This window comes from Scyliorhinus torazame, chromosome 14, assembly GCF_047496885.1.
Source record: "Scyliorhinus torazame isolate Kashiwa2021f chromosome 14, sScyTor2.1, whole genome shotgun sequence".
Classification (NCBI taxonomy): Eukaryota; Metazoa; Chordata; class Chondrichthyes; order Carcharhiniformes; family Scyliorhinidae; genus Scyliorhinus; species Scyliorhinus torazame.
Genome location: NC_092720.1, coordinates 69,893,701 through 69,908,178, shown reverse-complemented (window position 1 = coordinate 69,908,178; position 14,478 = coordinate 69,893,701). Strand labels below are relative to the sequence as shown.

General features: G+C 56.6%; 1 long non-coding RNA gene across 1 annotated transcript in view; it reads left to right on the top strand.

Moving 5' to 3' along the window:
* The window catches only part of LOC140389303 (uncharacterized), a 78,298-nt gene that overhangs the window by 2,298 nt on the left and 61,522 nt on the right, over positions 1–14,478 (top strand). Inside the window, exon 2 of the long non-coding RNA XR_011934332.1 lies at positions 4,201–4,323. This is a non-coding gene — a long non-coding RNA (uncharacterized lncRNA). The remainder of the gene's footprint in view (positions 1–4,200; positions 4,324–14,478) is intronic.

Sequence of the window (14,478 nt, the reverse complement as noted above, 5' to 3'; positions counted from 1 at the left end):
GTATTAAGGTCCATGCATAAGAAGGTTCATGGATATAGAGTGGGAGAACAACTCTTATCTGAGGGAAGAAATAAATACTGGGGAAAAATGTTAGATGGTTGTTTCACTTCAAAACCTGTATGTGCTTGGTGTTTATTAATGCAATTTACCAACACAATATCTTCCAAATAACTTCAGTAATGGCATATTCATAAAGTAAATTTGATAGTGCAGCTTTTAATATTGGCCATCTGATCAGGCTGAATAGGTTAGATGCAGGATGGAAGTTTCTTCAGGCTGGTGATGGGGTGGGGGGTAGTTTAGAACCAGTAGACACAGTCTCAGAATAAGGGGTAGGCCATTTAGGATTGAGATGAAGAGGAAATTCTTCACGCAAAGGGAGGCGGATCTTTGGAAATCTCTGCCCCATAGGGCTGTGGAAGCTCAGTTGTTTAGTATGCTCAAGAGTGAAATTGATAGATTCTGTACATTAAAAACATTCAAAGGACATGGGATCGTGCAGGAAAATGGTGTTGAAGTAGAAGATCAGCCATGATCTCATTGAATAGTGGAATGTGCTTGAAGGGCTGAATGGTCTGCTCCTGCGCCTGTTTCTTATGTTCTTATCTTGATGGTGTAACGTCTTATTTTTTATCATGTTGATTATTTTGTTTGACTTATGTTAGGTTTTGAGTTTTAATTGGTCAACTCACAAATTGGTATAATCATAAGATCAAATCATATCAAATCGCCACAGAGGCTGATTGAACTGCTGTGCGCTTCCATCATTTTAGTGCCTTAGGTTTCCACATTGTTCGCTTTGTGTGACAAAAACATGGACCTGAATTTTACGGTCCCTACCCGATGGGGTTTGAGGAGATGAAAGGGTGAAATCGCATGGATGAGATTTCCTCCGGAATCCCACCCAGCCCGACCTAGTTCTGATTTAACAATGGGGTGGAGAGGACTTCAGAAGGCAAGCCTGCCCTTCCCCTTGACCCAACTAAAGCCATTAAGTGGCCATCTAATGGCCACTTCTGGACCTTTCCCCACCCAGTCTCAACTTTTAGGCTGCTGTTGCTGGATAGATTGGGAGGTGGGGTGGTAATGGAAAACTTAAAATCTCAAATCTCGGGTGGGAAGGTAGGGTTGGGAAGCCCCCATCTGACATGTGGTGTCTTCCCCTCAAGGACCTGACACCTTTGGACCTCCCAATACCCAGCCAATCCCACCAATCGCTCTCATGCCGATGCTCCCATGCATCCCCTACCCTACCGTCCCTGTGACCTCTGCCACTTATCTGGATTCTGTGTCCCAACATTAGTCCCATGCATGTTGCTGCAGTGCTTATTCCAGCCACTGGAAGGGCCTGGAGCACTATCGACTAATTTGATTGGCTGGCAGCTCTGCAAGGGGAGGATGGAAATCCCACCTCCAGCCAATCAATGCCGATTAGAGGGTAAAATGACACCAGGCCTGTCGGAGTCAGTGGGAATGTGTTTTCCCACCAATTCTCCAGCTGGAAAGGCCGAGCCCACACCATCCTAAAAATTCAGTCCCCGGCCAAATAATGATTTTAATTCACCAGCAAAAACAAACTGAACTTATAAAAACAGGATGTGGAGATGCCGGCGTTGGACTCGGGTGAGCACAGTAAGAAGTCTTACAACACCAGGTTAAAGTCCAACAGATTTGTTTCGAATCACTAGCGTTCGGAGTTTCGAATCGCTAGCTTCCTCACCTGAGGAAGGAGCAGTGCTCCGAAAGCTAGTGATTCGAAACAAACCTGTTGGACTTTAACCTGGTGTTGTAAGACTTCTTACTGTTATTAAAACAGAACACAGACCATAAGTGTGACTTGAGCTTGAGACAAAGATGGCTACCCGTGTTTACATCACTATATTCTTCACATTGCAACTGACTGAGATGGAGACACGCATCTGCAAAGACCCAGAAAGGTTAATGGCCTGAGGAGAATGAGTGCATCACATATCCTATCCTTATTAGAAAAGTATCAAAGGAATCACATGGGACATTCAACAGAGGGTTCCCAGGTATAGGGTGCGATCGAACCAATGGGAACGATGTCCTTAGTGAGCGCGAGACACACAACAATATCTAACATGGCTCCGGTAGATATGAGGCCTCAGACGGGAACGTGTGGCCGAGTCGCATTTAGTTCCATTTCCTGCACTGAGGAGCCCCACTCACCGAAACTCCTCAGTGCAGGGAGTGATCGGGACACCATTTTTAAATGCTGTTCCAATCTCTCGAGCACCCCCGACTTGATCCCCGAATCCTCCCCAAGCCCCAAATCACGATAAAGGAGTCTCCGGGCCTTCCTGCACCCACCACACCCACACAGGCACATCCCCAGCCAGATCACCGCTGTGCAAAAATGCCAGCTTGGCACCTTGGCAATGCCAGCCTGGTACCCTGCCAGTGCCACCTGGGCAACATGACAGTGCCAGGATGGCACACAGACCAGAGAGAAAGTACCCCCATAAGTTGCCCTTTCGTCTGCTCCATGTTTGTGAATGGGACTTGCCCGAAGTCTCCAAGGTGAAGGGGATGAATCTCAATGCTTTGGTTACCTCAGGGAACTGCATATTAGAGTGAGACTAGCTGTCTCGCTCTAATATGCGGATTTGCCAAAAAAGGATCCAGCACAAAATGGGTTGGCTTCACATCGCAATGTCTTGCGAGATCTAACATGAGCTCCCCAGTGTATACGACAGCACGTTTCCCACTGAGATCTCCTATACAACATGAGTCGCGTTAAATAGCCATGTGTTTCTCGGTGCTGCGAGCTCTGGGAAACACGCGGCTAAACGCGCTTGCTATGGGATTTTGTTTCCAATTAGTTGAATCGCGCCCAGTGTGTTTGAACCTTTGCCTTCTTAGCAGTATGATCAGTAGACAAGCAGCTGATATGTTGATGAGCGAAGACCCAAGTCAGGTGTCTTCTTCCTCCATCCTTCCAACCCACCTTGCCATCTTTGAACCCTGTTTGCTAACTGTGATCAACCAGGAATGCCCCTGCTGCAGATAGCGACTTCTTAAAATAATTCAACCAAGTCTGATGGAGAACAATCAAATCAGCCACCTACATCTTTAAATCGGAAGCATCGGGACCACGGAAGGATAATCACATGGTCACTGAATCAGCCTGAAGCCAGGCGATGGGTAGGATTCTCCGGCCTCCCAGCCTCTTCCTCAGCGGTGGGACGAGGCGCGCCATTTGCTCTCGCCACTTTCAGTGGGAATTCCCATTGAAGCCACCTCACGCCACCGGGAAACCCGCTAGCGGGGTTGCGCTGCTGGTGGAACCAGAGAATCCCGCTGCCAGTGAACGGATGGAAAATTCTGACCTATGTTCCCCTGTTATTTCTCTGGACCTTAGGTTGACAAATCTATCCTTCCCCACTCTATAGTCTATGTGTGTTTATGTATGAACTTCTGTGGACAAGACAGAGAGAATTTTATTAGTTTACTTTGAACTAACCTCTTTCTTTGTTAAACTCAAGAAAATCTGTCCAATTGGCTCTTCTATGATTACTGTGTGTAAACAAATGGCTCTTTTATGATCACAGTATGTAAACAGTTAAACACTCCATGAATCGGCAAATACATCCTTTTCAAAAATAAACTGTTGCGGTCAAACAAGGAGAGGGAAGAGAGGGGACCCATTTAACCCCTCCTGACCTGATTGGAGGACATGTGGGATATCATTCACTGCATGCTAAAAAGTCTGAATATGCATTTACTGATCAATCTGAAATCTGTAAAGAGAGAAGACAAGCCTTGTTGTGTTTAATAATTTGCATCTTTTCACTGTTTACCACATTACAATGTGAGCTTCAGCCTTAAGAATCAAACATGACCCGGATGAATACTCAGGAATTTATGCTTGGATAAGGAGGAGGAAAACAAGGATGTCATGTGGGAAGTGTGACTTCACTCTTCAGAGTAAACCTGTTCAACTGAAGAACAGTTGTTCAACTGAACATTTGTACATGGCATTTGCTAGTCAGTTTGCCATTTCTCACCATTTTGAATAGCTGAAATGTGATTCAAGTTTTAAAATAAGGCAAACTGGGAGCATGGTGTCAAATTTAAAAAAATTTCACAACAACAGTTGGTATATAGAACTTTGCTGGAGACTATTGAATAATCATTTCAAAGAATTTGCCATAAACATTTTCCAATTTTCTCACACAGACTGTTCCATGCTATTTATGTTGCTGTACCTGTAGTGGTCAAATAGGAAGGCTCCACATATCCTGAACCTACGTCAGCTGCCTGGATTGCTCACTGAAATATGGACAGATGTATTTTAATCAGGTGATAATAGTAGAGTAAAGTCACATGTTACATCTCTCATTGTTATTGCCTTGACAATACAGGATATGAATTAAGATATTGGGGTGAATTCTCCGCCTCCCCAGCCGTGTGTTCCTCGACGGCACGCCATGCTGACAATGGGATTTCCTGTCTGCGCTGCCGGCCAATGGGATTTCCCATTGTGGCCACCCCACGCCGCCAGGAAACCGCCAGCGAACTGGAGAATCTCAACAGAGGAGAATTCACCCCAGTGTCTAACAAGCATAGTTAAGAATGGCAAAAAAGCAGGAAAAGGGTAGGATAGGATGACAAATGGGTGTAGACAAAATAGCCCTGTAGGTGATGTTACAAGCTTCTTAAATTCGGAGACTGAAAATTATGATTGACACAAGCTCACATTTAATCCAGCACTTTTAGGGAGAACTTGAAGCAAAACGGTTTCAATTAAATAATAGTTATCTCTTAGATGGTCAGTCTGAAATAACTGTCCGTCGCAGAGGAATGGTCTTTGACTGAGGTCTTCCTGCTTGGATCACCAGGGCTCTTCCTATCGATATGTTGAACTGGATTCTCCAGGTCCCCTGCCACAATCTTGGGCGAAATTCTCCGTTATCGGCGGAAACTCCGCCGATCGGCGCAAAAAACGGCGCAAATCCCACTTGCGTCACGTCATAAAAATGGGCCGATAGTCTGCGGCCCGAAATGGGCTAGCAGCGACGTAATGAGATCCGCGCTTGCGCAGTGGTTCACGCCGTGCAGCGTCATATGCGTTGCACGGCGTGACGGCTCATAAGGCCGCGCAGCTCCCCCCCACCCGACCGGAACACCCGACCGCAACACCCGACTTGATGGCTGGCCGTCGCTCAGCCCCGAGGTTCGAGTCACGCGATGTGGAGGCGCTCCTGGACGCGGTGGAGCAGAGGAGGGACGCCCTGTATCCCGGGCACGGCCGCAGAGTTGCCCCACGCCACAGCCGGCGTCTGTGGAGGGAGGTGGCAGAGGCCGTCACCGCTGTGGCCCTAACACCACGGACAGGCACCCAGTGCCACAAGAAGGTGAACGACCTCGTCAGAGCAGGCAGGGTGAGCCTCCCCCATATCCCCCATATCCCCCCCTCCCCATATCCCCCATATCCCCCTCCCCATATCCCCCATATTCCCCCTCCCCATATCCCCCCTCCCCCATATCCCCCTCCCCCATATCCCCCATATCCCCCCTCCCCCATATCCCCCCTCCCCCATATCCCCATATCCCCCCTCCCCCATATCCCCCTCCCCATATCCCCCATATTCCCCCCTCCCCCATATCCCCCCTCCCCATATCCCCCCTCCCCCAAATCCCCCCTCCCCATATCCCCCCTCCCCCATATCCCCCATATCCCCCCTCCCCCATATCCCCCCTCCCCCATATCCCCCATATCCCCCTCCCCCATATCCCCCCTCCCCCATATCCCCCATATCCCCCCTCCCCCATATCCCCCCTCCCCCATATCCCCCCTCCCCATATCCCCCCTCCCCATATCCCCCTCCCCCATATCCCCCATATCCCCCCTCCCCCATATCCCCCCTCCCCCATATCCCCCATACCCCCCTCCCCATATCCCCCCTCCCCCATATCCCCCCTCCCCCATATCCCCCCTCCCCCATATGCCCCCTCCCCCATATCCCCCCTCCCCCATATCCCCCCTCCCCCATATCCCCCATATCCCCCCTCCCCATATCCCCCCTCCCCCATATCCCCCCTCCCCCATATCCCCCATATCCCCCTCCCCCATATCCCCCCTCCCCCATATCCCCCTCCCCCATATCCCCCCTCCCCCATATCCCCCTCCCCCATATCCCCCCTCCCCCATATCCCCCCTCCCCCATATCCCCCCTCCCCCATATCCCCCCTCCCCCATATCCCCCATATCCCCCCTCACCCATATCCCCCCTCCCCCATATCCCCCCTCCCCCCTATCCCCCCCTCCCCCATATCCCCCCCTCCCCCATATCCCCCTCCCCCATATCCCCCATATCCCCAAGTGAATCCAGCCCTAACCTTAACCTCTGCAATGCACGCGCAACCGATGGCGTGCATTCATATACCTGCCTGACACTGTTGCCTTTTACCCCTGCCACCACCACCCCCCCACAGGAGAAGCGCGCACACAACAATAGGGAGCATGTGAGGACTGGAGGAGGGCTCGCTGATGAGAGGCCACTGACCGTACACAAGGAAAGGGCCCTGGAACTGGCTGGCGGACCTGAGGACCAGGAGGTTGCTGATGCAGAGGTCGGGGTCCCACGAGCAAGTGAGCCACCAACAGCCCGTCCCCATATCCCCCCTCCCCTATATCCCCCTCCCCCGTATCACCTGATCACTGCCTGATGTCTAACCATGCATGCTTCATTGTGTATCGCAGGACCAAACGTCCAGGCACCCATCCCCGCAGATGCAGACCGCCCGCAGGATGCCCCTCGGAGACCACAGGAGACGGAGAGACCCGCACCCTCCAGCACGCGACGCCCGCAGGATGCCCCTCGGAGACCACGGGAGACGGAGAGACCCGCACCCTCCAGCATGCGACGCCCGCAGGATGCCCCTCGGAGACCACAGGAGACGGAGAGACGCGCACCCTCCAGCATGCGACGCCCGCAGGATGCCCCTCGGAGACCACGGGAGACGGAGAGACCCGCACCCTCCAGCATGCGACGCCCGCAGGATGCCCCTCGGAGACCACAGGAGACGGAGAGACCCGCACCCTCCAGCATGCGACGCCCGCAGGATGCCCCTTGGAGACCACGGGAGACGGAGAGACCCGCACCCTCCAGCATGCGACGCCCGCAGGATGCCCCTCGGAGACCACGGGAGACGGAGAGACCCGCACCCTCCAGCATGCGACGCCCGCAGGATGCCCCTCGGAGACCACGGGAGACGGAGAGACCCGCACCCTCCAGCATGCGACGCCCGCAGGATGCCCCTCGGAGACCACGGGAGACGGAGAGACCCGCACCCTCCAGCATGCGACGCCCGCAGGATGCCCCTCGCACACCACGGGAGACGGAGAGACCTGGAGCAGCAGGGAGACGACACCCCTGTCACGTGCGGGAGCGACCACCCAGCGATGAGGGGGGCAGCCACAGGCCCCCGTCACATCCGAGCCAGGACACCACTACCCAGGACACCACTATCCAGGACAGCCCTACCCGGGACACCACTACCCAGGACACCCCTACCCGGGACAGCACTACCCGGGACAGCACTACCCGGGACAGCACTACCCAGGACACCCCTACCCGGGAAGATGAAATACCGGACAGTGACTCAGAGTGGATGGGTGGAGACGAACCCCCACCCCAAAGTGCCATGGACTCAGAGTGGGACGAAGAGCACGACACAATGCCACTGCTGTCACCAACACCCTCCACCATCGCAGAAACACTCACCAAGGATGCCCCTCGCACACCACGGGAGACGGAGAGACCTGGAGCAGCAGGGAGACGACACCCCTGTCACGTGCGGGAGCGACCACCCAGCGATGAGGGGGGCAGCCACAGGCCCCCGTCACATCCGAGCCAGGACACCACTACCCAGGACACCACTATCCAGGAGACCCCTACCCGGGACACCACTACCCAGGACACCCCTACCCGGGACAGCACTACCCGGGACAGCGCTACCCGGGACAGCACTACCCAGGACACCCCGACCCGGGAAGACGAAATACCGGGCAGTGACTCAGAGTGGATGGGTGGAGACGAACCCCCACCCCAAAGTGCCATGGACTCAGAGTGGGACGAAGAGCACGACACAACGCCACTGCTGTCACCAACACCCTCCACCATCGCAGAAACACTCACCACGGTTGGGCACTTTAGTGATGAGGCGTCTGGTACACTCACTGGTGCGCACAACACAGCCGTCCCGGTACAGCAGGTGGAGGTAGGAGCAGCAGAGGGACCGGGCGGTCGGAGGGCAGCCCAGGCCAAGCGAACATCTGCCGCCCAGATGGATCCCGGGTTCCTGCAGTTACCACACCCACACATAGATCCGATGCAACCACCGACACGGAGACGAGCGAATAGGGTGACGGGTGGCTTGCGGCGGCTGCGGTCGCAGGTGGAGGAGTCCACCCGCGTCCAGGAGCTGGGAGTGGTCCCGGTCATGCGTGCCACCCAGGCTGACACCGCACGGGTGGCGTCCGCGGTGGAGGCAATGGGTGCGACGATGTCAGACATGGGGAACGGTTTGCGAGGCCTGGGGCCTTCCGTGCAGGCGGCGTCTGTGGCCCAGGAAATGGCTGCCCTCTCACAGGAGGCCATGAGCCAGTGCCAGCGCCAGATGGCAGAGGCGCTCAACGCCATAGCCCAGTCTCAGCTGGCCATGGCCCAGTCTCAGCAGGCCATGGCCCAGTCTCAGCAGGCCATAGCCCAGTCTCTGCAGGCCATGGCCCAGTCTCTGCAGGCCATGGCCCAGTCTCAGCAGGCCATCGCTGAGGGCATCGGCGCCAGTGGCCATGTGCGAGCTGGCGTCGCACTGTCGCAGACAGGGTTCGACAACCCCCTGGGCTCCATGGCTGCAAACCTGCAGACCCCTGTCGATACCAGCACGGGCCTCCAGGACTGGCAGCGCCAGATGTCGGGGGCGCGTCGGATGGCCAGTCCGTTCGCATCCCCCACCCATGTAGAGGCCTGGGGGCCATCGGGCACCCCGAGGGAGGAGGAGGTGGTGTGGTCCGTCCCGGCTCCCTCTGTAGGGGAGGTCCCGGTACACCGCGACACCTCGGACTCCCCCCCTTCCGTCCCAGGTGCATCGGGTGGGCAACGGGCAGGACAGGCTGGCAGCTCGCTATCCCAGTCGCCCGGGCCGCAGCCTGGCCCATCTAGGCCAGGACGCCTCAGGAAACGGCCGCCAAAGGGATCCGGTGTCAGAGGGCAGGAATCACAGGAGTCCACCTCCAGTTCTGCTGTACCGTCTGGGGAACCACGTAGACGTAGTCAAAGGGCCCGTAAGGCCAAACAATTAGACACTGAGTAAGTTGGCACGGGTGCAGGGCACAGATGAGTTTTAGGGGCTAGGGCACGTGCATGAACTCCTTTGGTTATTAAAGTCAATGTTACACCTACCGAAGCTGCCTTTGTGCTCTGTCCAAAGTGTGCGGGCGTGTCATGTACGTTGAGCGCAAGTGTGTGTGTGACGGGTGGTCCTACCTCAGCCCCAGGTGAGTCTGCCCCCTTCCCCCTGGGCCGCCATCAACATCCCCCGGGCAGAGGACGGGACCGTGCGCTGCAGTGTCACAGCCGCATGCAGGGATGGTCCGGGTGGATGGTGGTACTGTGGCCATGGGTCAGACATAGTCCAACGATGTAGAGCCAGGAGCTCATCGGAGGCGGGTTGTCATCATCCTCCATGGCCTGTGATAGACACGCGTCCACCCGCAACTGGGTGAGCCCGGCCCGTTGTGCCGCCGGTGGATCGGCAATTGGGGGTGGGGGGGTGGTGTGCATGCGGGTGGGGTGTGTGGGGTTGGGGAGGGGGGTGAGGGTGCTGGGTGGGTGGATGGGTGGGGGGTGTGGGTGGTCGGCTGTTGTCATGGTGTGCGGTCTGTGGCCATACTACCCGATTCCCACGCCCATCTAGTCAGTGAAGCGGGCGTCTATCAGTCTGTCCCGTGCCCGCTGGGCCAGCCGGTAACGGTGGACAGCCACCCACCTGTGTCTACCCCGTCTGCCCTGACCATTGCCCCCATCCCCCTCATCTGGGGAGGACTGGGCCTCTTCCTGCTGCTCCTCCACTCCGCCCTCCTCTGCCTGCGGCACATCGCCCCTCTACTGGGCTATGTTGTGCAGGACGCAGCACACCACAATGATGCGGCCGACCCTATCTGACCGATACTGGAGGGCGCCCCCAGAGAGGTCCAGGCACCTGAAACGCATCTTCAGCACGCCAAAGCACCTCTCGATCACTCCCCTTGTCGCTACATGGGCATCATTGTAGCGGTTCTCCGCCTCATTGCGTGGCCTCCGTATAGGCGTCATCAGCCACGATCGCAATGGGTAGCCCCTGTCGCCCAGCAACCAGCCCCTCAGCCGGGGATGGCGTCCCTCGTACATGCCGGGGATGGATGACTGCGACAACACGAATGAGTCGTGTACACTGCCTGGGTGACGGGCGCAGACGTGCAGGATCATCATGCGGTGGTCGCAGACCACCTGTACGTTCATTGAATAGGTCCCCTTCCTATTAGTGAACACGGCCCTGTTCTCTGCAGGTGGCCGCACGGCGACGTGCATCCCATCGATCGCGCCCTGGACCATGGGGAACCCGGCAACGGCAGAGAAGCCCACGGCCCGGGCATCTTGGCTGGCCCGGTCCACGGGGAAGCGGATGTAGCGGTGCGCCATGGCATAAAGGGCATCTGTCACTGCCCGGATGCACCGATGCACCGATGTCTGCGATATGCCGGACAGGTCCCCACTCGGTGCCTGGAATGACCCCGTTGCATAAAAGTTCAGGGCCACCGTAACCTTGACGGACACGGGGAGAGGGTGTCCCCCGCCAGTGCCACGCGGTGACAGGTGTGCCAGCAGGTGGCAGATGTGTGCCACGGTTTCCCGGCTCATCCGGAGTCTCCTCCTGCATTCCCGGTCCGTGAGGTCCTGGTATGACTGCCGGGGCCGGTACACACGGGGCGCCCTCGGGTGCCTCCGTTGCCGTGGGGCCACGACGTCCTCCTCCCCCTCCTCGTCCTGTCGGTCAGGTGTCCCCCCAGCCTGGGCGGCTGCCGCCTGCCGCTCTGCGGCAGCCTGCGCCGCCTCTCTGGCACGCTCCACCTCCTCCTCCTCCTCATCCAGGGCAACATAGACATGAGCGGCTGCCACCACGGCGGCCAACATCGCTGGATGGTCTGAAAACATGACGGCCTGGTGGGGGGGAGGGGAACGACGACATGTCATCATTGCCCATATCCCCTCCTCCCCCCAGCCAGGTGGCATGGACCGCATGGGTCCAACTGTTGGAGGCTGGCACCTGGCCAGGTGGGCCAACTCATTTGCCCTCCCATCACCCACCCCGGCACGGACCCCCTCCCCAACCCCCAACCTCCACCCCAGCACGGACCCCCCCCAACCTCCACCCCGGCACGGACCCCCTCCCCAACCCCCAACCTCCACCCCAGCACGGACCACCCCCCCAACCTCCACCCCCAGCACGGACCCCCCCCCCCAACCTCCACCCCGGCATGGACCCCCTCCCCAACCTCCACCCCGGCACGGACTCCCTCCCCAACCTCCACCCCAGCACGGACCCCCCCCAACCTCCACCCCGGCACGGACCCCCTCCCCAACCCCCAACCTCCACCCGGCACGGACCCCCCCCCAACCTCCACCCCGGCACGGACCCCCTCCCAACCCCCACCTCCACCCCAGCACGGACCCCCCCCAACCTCCACCCCGGCACGGACCCCCTCCCCAACCCCCAACCTCCACCCCAGCACGGACCCCCCCCCCCAACCTCCACCCCGGCACGGACCCCCTCCCCAACCTCCACCCGGCACGGACCCCCTCCCCAACCTCCACCCCGGCACGGACCCCCTCCCCAACCTCCACCCCAGCACGGACCCCCCCCCCAACCTCCACCCCGGCACGGACCCCCCTCCCCAACCTCCACCCCAGCACGACCCCCCCCAACCTCCACCCCGACACGGACCCCTCCCCAACCCCCAACCTCCACCCCAGCACGGACCCCCCCCAACCTCCACCCCGGCACGGACCCCCTCCACAACCCCCAAACTCCACCCCGCACGGACCCCCTCCCGGCACTCCCCGGAGCCCAGCCTACTCTAACCACCCCACCCCCCCCCCGCCGCACACACACACAAGCCGAGACACACCTCTCCTCACGCAATCAGTCTGCGGCCACGCCATTTCCTGCCCAGAGCCAACCCCCCAGGCCGTCACTCACCTCCTCGCTGGTCGGCGTGAGCCTGGAGCACCGGGTCACGCCGATGAAAAGGAGGTTTGATTGACGTCGACGTGAACGGTCATCACGTCGACGGGACTTCGGCCCATCCGGAAGGGAGAATATCGGCAGGCCGAAAATCGGCTGCCTTGCGCAGACCCGTGTACATTCTCCGCGGCAGCGGCGCCATTAACGCCCCCGCCGACTTTCTCCCTTCGGAGACTTCGGCGGGGGCGGGGGCGGGATTCACGGCGGCCAACGGCCATTCTCTGACCCGGCCGGGGGTCGGAGAATGACGCCCCTTATTCTGGATGTTGATTGGGTAGTTGAGTGCATGAGCAGCTGATGGTTGGTTAGAGCACTCCCAAGTTATCCCCCAATAGGCTTAGCCATGTAATGATTTCTTCCTGCCCGTGGTGACTACTTGCTCGGTTTCAATCAGTCTCCATTGATTTCAACACGCTTTTCTGCGATTAACAGTTCTATTCAATTCAAATAATTCTATTAAATTCAAAAGGATCACTGTAATTAACGAATATCAATGTAATTAACAAAAATTTTACACCTGTCTGGTTTCCACATTAACCCTTTCATTACAGGCCATAATTCTCTGCCAAAATAATGGTGAAGCAAATGGTGCTCTATGTTATTTGTGCATCAATGATACAACAACTTCAGAGAAGAGGCATATGCACTGTTAAACCCCTGAAGTTGCCAACCAGCTCCACAATTAGCATTGCAAAAATTGTTACTTTTCTCACCACTGGGATTCACTGACCAGCATCACTCCACTGTATTTGCTCAGTAATTATGAAGTAAATTCTCCACAGAAAGTTAGCCATTGCCTATTTCAGTCTAAGAATACTTTTAGTAATGTGATATGTCTTCATTACTGTCAATCAACTTTTCTGGCACTGAAAATTCACTATTGCAACTGCGAAGTCTATTTCCTTGTAGTTTTAATTGTTACGTACGATGCTGAGAGGGTCGCCTGCATCGTGCCTGCCTGCTGCGTCCTCCACAACATCGTGTATTACAGGGGCGATGTGCTGGAGAGGAGATGAAACGCCAGGCCTCATCCAACAAGGAGGATGTGGGGGTGGGTGGCCAGGACATGGAGCTCAGGCAGGCATGGGAGGCCGCATCACGTGTGTGCCAGGGCCCTGGACCCATTCGGCCTCGTTGGCCGCCTGGCTCGCCGATTCGGTCACGTAGGACCCCCCTCCGTGCCGATTCGGTCGCCTGAAATTGGGCATAGCGGCTCGTCACGTTCTCATGCAGGACACAGGCTTCTAACTGCAGACGCTAAGGTCAGGCCTTTTATTTTTAGAAGCTGCTGCGTAGGCTGCCGGAGGCAACCCCAAAAACGATCTGTCCCGGATCATGGACTCTGAGGTGGTGTCGTAACCGCAGGACTGCGCGAGTATGCGGAGGTTCGTCAGGAAGACTGAAAGAGCTCATCCTTACCTTGCAGGCGCTGCTGGAAGACATACCTCTCAAAGCTCTCGTTGACCTCAACGTTGAAGTGTTGGTCGAGCTTGAGGAGGACCGTGTCATACTTAGATTTGTCCTCGCTTTCCGCGAACACCAGGGAGTTGTATACATGGATGGCGTGCTGACCTGCGGTGGTGAGGAGGATGGCAATCTTCGTTTTGTCCGAGGGCGCCCTGTTTTTCATTGGCTTGCATGAAGAGTTCGAAGCGATGCTTGAAGAGCGTCCAATTTATGCCCAGGTTCCCAGCGACTTGCAACGGCTGCGGTTTGTTGAGGGTGTCCATAGCACAGGATGGCAGATTTGCTGGTAGGGTTCGATTCACTTCTGGTACCATGAAGTGTTGGGTGCTCTGAGGTACAGACGAACCAACACGGTTGCGATTGGTACAACGCAGTTTTATTCTGTTAAACTATTTATACAACAAATTTGGTACTCAGCACATGGTGACTGTGTGGGTGTCTTGCTTTGAGTCCTGGGCCTGTGCCGTCTCCTGATGGACTGCCCAGGAAGTGTGTGTTTCTTGTTTTGTACTGTGTCTGTGATTGGCTGTCCGTGTTATGTGTGCTAATTCGTCCGTTGCTCTGTGCTAATTCGTCCGTTGCTCTGTCTATCATTATGTATGCGTTGTGATGTTCACTTGAATATCATGACAGGGAGGGGCAGTGTGGTGGGGGTGGTGGAAGGCCAGGGGCACAACACCACATCCCACTCCCACACCG